This window comes from Botryllus schlosseri, chromosome 5 (assembly GCF_051294905.1).
Source record: "Botryllus schlosseri isolate E-star chromosome 5, Bs_hap1, whole genome shotgun sequence".
Lineage (NCBI taxonomy): Eukaryota > Metazoa > Chordata > Ascidiacea > Stolidobranchia > Styelidae > Botryllus > Botryllus schlosseri.
The window spans coordinates 5,651,176-5,660,198 of record NC_137240.1 but is presented as its reverse complement, the minus strand read 5'-3'; positions in this window follow the sequence as shown (position 1 = coordinate 5,660,198).

The window sequence follows — 9,023 nt, the reverse complement described above, 5'->3', positions numbered from 1 at the left end:
GACATTGTTCATTATTTGCAATGACTGTGATGTAATAGTGTTCCACTTGGTAAGTCTTCATTGCTCTTGCTATGATGCATATTTTTGCTGTGCACACTGTGTACACTGTGTATTGTATACCGGTACTATGCTTGGATGTTTACTGCTGATTTTCCATGATTTTTATCTTTTGTTATATTTATGACCACTGGTTAGTAGATAACCGCCATAATCGTTAGTTTTGATAGACTTACATCTTGTCATATTTACTCATTTATAACTACGCAAGTTGGCGACTGAATCTAAGACCTTCCGGTCCCCCGTCGTCTCCCAATCCATACCAATTTACATTATGTGTTTATTGGTGAGATGAATAAAAGCATACTGACTGGACTGACTGACGCCATGGCTTAAAAAAATAAAAATAGTAAAAACGTGTTTTAAATTGGGGACTTGTTTTAAACATGTTTGTTTTTTAATAATTTTTATTTTAAATGCAACCATACTGCACTGCGTCGTAACAATTACTGGCCGCAGAAATCAATAATATTTCAAAGCGAGTGAATATAAGACAAATCCATGGTAGATGGATATAATACTAGGGTTGTTCGTTCAGTTGGCTTCAGGACGTTTTTGTATTGAATTGCGGTAATTTCCTCTCAATGGAGCGGTTGACGACGGATCTATTATCTAGGTAAACCGTTTTCAAGTAAGATCTTGCGGATGTTATCAAGCTCAGTTCAGTTCAGTTTTCAGCTCAAACTCAGTTTGTTATGTTCGGGTAACAAACTAAGTTTAGAGCTTGTTCACATCCGCAACATTTTCCTTATGGTATACTTATACTTATAGTTACTTCTACCTATACTATTCAATTGTATATTGAATTCTGTACCTCCAAGAAGCTCTTCTACTATATATCAATTCAACGAAAATATCGCATATTCCCAAATAGCTAAAATAAAAATACTGGAGCAGTGGTTACCAACCTTTATCGACTCATCGCCCCCTTTTCAAGCTCAACACCGATCATCGCCCCCCAAATTTTGTGAACCGAAAAATGGGCATACAAACTGTAATCACCGGTGGGATGATGACTAAAAAAAAGTCAACTTTTCGGCTCATTATCGAATTTTCCACTTTTGCAACAAAATTTTCGTGGGTTAACTAAAATAAAAAAAGGTCTTTCTCCGACTTGATTCCAATATAGCCGTTTTATTGTGTCATCGCCCCCCTTCGCTATTTTCGCCCTCTGTCGCCGCCTTTGTCCATTTTCGCCCCCTTCGTCATTTTCGCCCCCCTAGACCGCCAAATCGCCCCCTGGAGGGCGATATCGCTCACGTTGGGAACCACTGTACTAGAACATGGAAATAGGACCAATTAACGCCCGTTTTTTCATAATGACAGACATTTCGTATAGTCTCTTATTACGCCATTACATCCCAAGAAAGTCGCGGGTGTACACTGTATATTAGGGTTGATCAGAAATAACTTTGTTTTCCAAATTTCACTCGCTTACAGACAAAATCGTCAGGTTGCCTAACAAAACGCTACACACCAAATTTCAGTCAATTTCGACAAGTCGGTATGATCAAACTTCTTGTTCGAGGCATGTATGAAATGAAAATTATGCTTTTTTTCACGCGTTTACATCTTGATAAGGGCATGTGATCGAGATTGGATGATGAAATTGCTAATATATGAAAAATGAATATGATACTGATAAGCTGGAACTGCATTGAAAGAGCCCCGTAACACGATAGTGATATATGTGTTATGTTCATGCATTTTACGTTGGTATAGTTTGTCTCATTTGTCTAGGATTAGTAATTACTGCGAATCATTATTTCCTCGTCTGTCGTGCTTCGTATTTATACCCTGTGTTCTGTTGTCTCGTGGTCTTTCATTTAACTGCACTCTGAATCGTGTCGCTGCCGTAAAGTTATACTGCTGATAATATACTCATTCCGTATTGCAACCTCGTCGCATTGTGTTATTGTTCAAACAAAATCAAGAACATAACAATTGGTGTCAGAAGTCGGATTCATAGTTATTTCTGCGACGAAGATAAAGCCTGGATTCAGGTATACTGAAGCAGCAGGCAATGATGGCGAGTCTACATGAAACAATGGCAAATCAAAAAGCTCAGCTGGAGCAGCAAAATGCTCGGCACAGAGAAGATTTGGACCAACAACGCGCACAGCACAAAGAAGATATGGCACAGAAAAAGCTGCAGCATGAGGAAGCCATATCGCAATTAGTGCAGAGGTTGAATCCCGGTGCGTCAACATCTGAAGCTACCGCTCCCAAGTTCGCTCGTTCGTAACATCAAAGGAGAAATGGGACCAGTATCTGCAACGATTCAACCATCACCTAGCAATTTACGGCATTTCCAACTTGGAGAAAAGAAGAGCGTGTCTACTCTCATGGGCCGGTCCTGAAACGTACTCGCTCCTACGTAATTTGTTTGGTGCTGCTGATGTCAGTGTGAAAACCTTCGACGCGTTGACTGAGAAGTTGTCTACACACTTCAGGGACTCAATTCATGTGCAAGCAGCCATCAGGCACGAATTTTACAATTGCAAAATGCAGCCAGGGCAGTCATACGCCGATTGGATCGCTACTCTACGCGGAATCTCCAAGGATTGCAACTTCATATGCTCAAGAGACGGCTGTGATCAGAGCTACGTTGATGAGCTAATGCGCGATCTCATCATTAAAGAAACACCGCACGCGGATGTGAGACGGCATTGTCTAACACAAACCAATCCACCCCTCGACGACGTTCTCAAAGCAGTGTTGGGATCAAGTCACTAACTTCGAGTCACGAGTCATCTCGAGTCATTGCAGATTTTGACTCGAGTCAAGTCAAGTCAATCGATTTTCAAAGGTGACTCGAGTCAAGTCAAGTCACTCGTTTTTTGGAGGTGACTCGAGTCAAGTCGAGTCAAGTCAAGTCAAGTCACGAGTCAAGTCACAATTCAAGTCAAATTGAATTTTCGATGTATGAGTGATGATTCAAAGTCATTACACTTTGCTAGCTGTATGAAAGACAGATTAATTGATCAATGCTGATCATTTATCTTGAATCAAATAACGAATATCTAGTTAAATATACCTGCGAAAAGACTTTGTATCACCCTCGCACACGTAGAACTGTTAATAAAATACGTGAGTAACTGTACAGTCACATGCTACAGTCAGTTATTATCAGCCAAAATATAGGACATAATCAACATCTATACATCCGTGAGTCAATAAACGCCAAAACTATATTTGTTTGATTTAAATCATACATAAAGGTTGGTAAAGGTGAGCACTGCGCAACGTAAGCATTGATCCGTCTAAGAAACAGAGACACATTGCTATTTAGAGTAATCTTCTACTACTACTACTACTACGACAACGCAAGCTGTGATACTTTAGTTTGCGGTCTATTTATTTGTGATCTAACAATCGAGGATCAGTGCATCGTACGATCAGTAAATGACTGGCTGCTCTCACAAGTGACACCGGCGTATCTCGAACAATCCGAACATACACAAGATACAGTGATTTATTCGACACCGTTTACTTGATGACTTGAAATTGACTCGTAAATTTTGCTCCGAGTCACGAGTCAATGCGCATTTTTAAAGCTTCGAGTCAAGTCAAGTCAAGTCATTTTTCCAAAGTGACTCGAGTCAAGTCATGACTCGAGTCACCCCAACACTGTCTCAAAGTAGCCGCAACACACGTGAGAACGCTGGAAACCGATAGGGTTATCCAGAGCGAGAGTAACGGTAAAGATACTTCCATCGTCAACAAAATGACGGGAAGTTATCAGAAGGGGTGAAAACCTTCCAAATCCATCCAGGGCAGCTTACCGGAAAGAATGAAATCCTGCAGCCGCTGTTTCATCGATCACCAGAGAAAAGACTGTCAATATCGACATGCAGTATGTCAGAAATGTGGTCGTAAAGGTCATATCAAACCTGTGTGCATGTCTACCAAACCTAGTATCACGCAACAGGTCACATCCGTCAATTTCGGCTCAGTGCCGCTCCTCTCCTTCGACATCGATCAACTATATCGATGCGTAGGAAACCAGCTCTGGATCAACTCCAGCATCAACGGCATTCCGTTGCCGACACAGTGGTACACTGGTGCACCCTCCGCCATGGTGGGATTGACTGGGTACAAAACTTTGGGCTCTCCGAAACTCTCAGCATACCATTGCTCTTTCGTAGCGTACGGCGACAAGCCATTGAAAGTGAAAGGTATTTGCACTGTAACCGTGCAGGTGGGTTCTGAAGTTCGAGTTGGTTTAAAATTGAACACCGTGGGAAAAACATTTTTAGTCTCGGTTGGAGCGATGCTTTCTCCATGACCGCAATTTCCTCGCAGATGGTCAAATCGGAATCATGTAATACTATTGACATTTCTGATTCGAACGACAACTTGGTATCTTTTCAGTCCAAATTTCCCTCCCGTCTTCTCTAATGTATCAGGACGATGCACCAAGACGAAGGTGACCATTCACCTGAAACCTGATACCAAGCCCGTATTTAACAAGCCACGTCCTTTGCCGTTTGCAAGGCAAATCGCTGTTCAAACCGAATTGAATAGATTAGTCAATCAAGGTATTCTCGAACCAATCAATTACAGTGATTGGGCAGCACCAATTGTTGCCGTCACTAAGTCTAATGGATCAGTACGCATTTGTGGTGACTTCAAAGCATTGAATAAATAAATTCAGATAGATCAACATCCCCTGCCCTCCTTGGATGAAGTTCTTCACAAGTTACAGGGTGGTTGTATTTTCACGAAAATTGATCTTGCCGATGCTTATTTTCAGCTAGAATTAGATGATGATGCGAAGAATTTGTGTGTCATCAACACGCAATTCGGTCTATTCCGTTATCGACGCATGTGTTTCGGAGTCGCATCTAGTCCCGCAAATTTTCAATGCTGTATTGATGCCATGATCGCCGGCTTATCCGGTGTTGCTAGTTTTATCATTGACATAATCGTTACTGGCATTGATGAACGCGATCATTTTCGCAACTTATCGCTACTCTTTGAGCGCCTCATCGAATACGGTTTCACTTAACTTCGCTAAATGTGAATTTTTCAAAAGTAGTATCGAGTATCTTGGTCACATAATCGACAAGGACGGCAAACGCCCGTCTAACAAATCCGTTGAAGCAATTAAACAGTTGCCTAAACCTCAGGATGTTCGCCAGCTACAGGCATTCCTGGGCAAAGTCAATTATTATCGTGCGTTTATTCCTAATTTCACGAATAAAGCCGCAGCCTTGTATCGCCTTCTTCAAAACGACGCGGAATTCATTTGGAATACGGACTGTGACGCAGCTTTTCGCATTCTCAAAAACGACGTAATCGACGCTACGCAGTTAGCACATTATGATGTAAACAAGCATCTCATTTTGTCAACTGATGCTTCTCAATTCGGAATCGGCGCTGTCCTCTCAATCGAGCACAGTGGCGAAGAGAGACCGATCGCACACGCATCGAAAACGCTTTTGGATTCGCAAAAATCCTACTCTCAAATCGAGAAGGAAGCTCTGTCAATCATTTACCGAGTCACTAAATTTCGTCAATTCTTGTATGGTAGAAAATGTACGCTCGTAACGGACCACAAACCGCTTTTAGCTATTTTCTCGCCGGACAAGAAAATTCCCGTGATTACAGCGCAACGCTTACAGCGATGGGCACTCACGCTCATGGCTTACCAATACGATATTCGCTATAAACCGACTAATCAGCACGGAGACGCCGACGGTTTATCTCGCCTACCAAAGGGTCCAGACCCTGAGTTTGACGAACTGGAAACTCGTGAAAACGCGGAGATCGTTCACGCTATTAATATGGCATTCGATGGCTTACCGTTAACTCGCAATGAAATTCGCGACGCGACGCTGAAGGACAAAACCATGAAACTAGTAAAATTATCTGTCGCTTATGGTAATTGGAATCCAAAGACGCACATTGATGATTTTTCTTGGTTTTCGACTCGCAAACATTCGCTTTCTCTGCACGAAGACATAGTCATGCTCAACATTGATGGTTTTCAGCGCGTAGTAATTCCGCAGTCACTTCGCTCGCGAGTCTTATCATTGTTGCACGAAGGACATTGGGGTATCGCGACAATGAAGCAGATGGCTCGACGTTACATCGCATGGCCTTCCATTAATCGCGACATTGAAAATCTCGTTAAGAGTTGCGACGCTTGCCGTAAGGTAATGAAAGCGCCTGATCGTCAGTATCGCGAATGGCCAAAAACTTTTGAAAGCTTTGAACGAATTCACTTGGATTTCGCAGGTCCAATAAACAATAAAATGTTTCTTGTCATCGTCGATGCGCATTCGAAATATCCTTTCGTTAAAGTAATGAATATCGGTTCTACCACAACTTTGTGTGTGGTGAACGCTTTGAGGGAAGTCATCTTTGTCGAAGGCTTGCCCATAACAATTGCCACGGATGGCGGGCCGCAATTCACATCGAATGAATTCGATACGTTTTGCTCTAATTTGGCAATCAGCCATATCGTATCACCGTCTTTTCACCCTGCCTCGAACGGGTAAGCGGAGCGTTTCGTCCAGACTTTGAAAGCTTGATTAATAAAAAATTGCGACGGGGGAAAAGATCCCAACTTCGCGCTCCAAACACTTCTCGCTACGTACCGATGTGCACCGCACCCGGGCATAGACTGGAAAACGCCTGCCGAGATTTTACATGGTCGACAGCCGCGCAATTTGCTAAGTTTGCGCAGAACTTTAATAAATAAACAAAGAATCGGTCATCGTAAATACTATTTTATTAAAATCCAAATTTTTCGACGGCAATAACTCCGCTTCCACTGGTTGGAATTGAACCAAATTTGGTGCGCATCGTTTCTATAGACAGCCTAACACTTTCATGGGGTGAACAGAAAAGTTTCGAATTTTTTATTATTTATTTTTATATAATGAATAGAAATTTACTTCTCCGGTAGCAAAGCGGTTACTGGCTGGGATTGAACCAAATTTTGTGTGTAGGCTCAAATTAGGTAGCCTAACAATTTTATCAAGTAGCCAGTACGATTTGAGAAAAAAGTCATTTTTGAAGAGCCCACAGTCATGCCCTGGTCGCGCGAAGCACGAAACTTTTTCAAAGTTAATGAATGAATTCGATCAATAAATATATTACTTGCACATATTGGGGGTCACTTCTGTATAGCAATGGGTTCATTTGGCTAGGACAGGATTATTTGGCGTTTTAGACATAGCAATATCGACGGTTTCGGTGAACATGGCTCTGTCATTTTGCGCAAATGTTTAATCGCTGACGATCTCGCCTCGAGCGCACAAGCGAAGTCCCGTGTTGGACGACACGTTATCTCCTAACTGCGAGTATAGTTAGACTCAATTCTGTGAATTACGCATATTTATAATTTCTAGGAAGGTTTCCGATAGTCAATGCAAGAAATGTGACAATAAATCATGCGAAGTGCTAAGAAAAATTTCAAGTCAAATAAATCTGCTACGGAATATTCTACTTTATGGTCATATACGAAGATTTGTGCTGAATGTGGCTGCATGGCCCCTGGTTACGCCAATGAGTTGAAACTGATGTTTTAGTCATCATCAAATTTCGCGGTCAGGCTAATCAAATTTTCATTGGCCTTGCAATTTTACCTGATGTTCCGAGAATTACCTCGCAGGCCATACAAAACCTTATCGTGGCCCACACTTGGCCTCCGGGACACGGTCTTGCCGCAAATGATCTGTATCGTTACTAATAACAGTGATTGATAGTACATAAAAATCCTATTATGTTTATTATTAGTAATTTAAAAGATATATTTGAAAAGAAATTGTTAACATGATACAGAAATTGGAATCGGAGTCGAAGTCGGGGTCATTTTCAGAAACTCCGACTCCGACTCCAGCCACCACAGTTTTCACGACTCCGACTCCACAGCCCTGGTGCAATGTTTGCTTATCCCCTATCTTTTCATTGGATCACAATCTTGTGGTGTATTGGACTCAGGGCCGTAACAGCACTTCGCCAGCCCCCCCAAAAAACTTTGGTCTTGGGCCCCCCATAGATTTATAGACTGAACTTCTGGGGGGCGAAGCCCCCCAGACCCCCCTTCGGCGATACACTTTTACCGCTATCCATCATATTCATTGGGAGTTTGTTTAGTGAATCAGCTTCTGTCGCCTAAGCGCGCGTAGCGCGGAAAATTTCTAGAATTCATGATTTCATCGGTCAGTATGATCGGGAATTGCATATATTGTTATCAATTTTTATCTTCTCTATGCTCACGTAATCAGATTGCCGGTAGAGCTGAGTGAGGTGTGTTTGAAACGGTAGGACCACTCAATATTAATTAAACATCTTCGGGAGTATACCCGTTGGCAGGAACAAAACAGCACCTCGTCAGGCCCCCCAAAACGTGGGTCTTGGGCTCCCATAGGGTGATAAAACGACCCCCCCCCATCACGTTGTTCGCGTTTGTCACGAAATTATCGGTACTGTATTGTGAGCCAGCGCGAAGCGCGAAAATTTTCGATGATTTATGATAAAATCGGTCAATCAGATCGGCGATTGCATATATATTATGCTATCAATTTATTGTCCTCTCTACTCACGTAATTAGATTTACCGGTAGAGCTGAGTGAAGTGTCATGAAAACGGGAGGGCCCGTGAATAATGATTAAACATCTTCGGGCGGGCGGACCCGTTGATATGACTTCGTTACATGATGTTATTTCGTGACTTCCAGTCTGGTATATCAATAAATATAGAATCGTCCAAACGTAGGCTTCTAAACTAAGAGACGCACACGTTTTCAAATTGGTATTTATTCACTGGCATTAATTTTTTCCCAGCGAGATGGTATTTGTCTTGAGAGGTTCAGATTGCGAAGACAGAAACATTCGGCGCCAGTCATTTAGGAGCCTATGGACAATTAAACCTATGTGTATTTTGTATATATAACGAAGTCTTCGGTCTGCATAAGGGCATAGACCTTTTCGGCCAAGCTTTTCTCGCTGCCG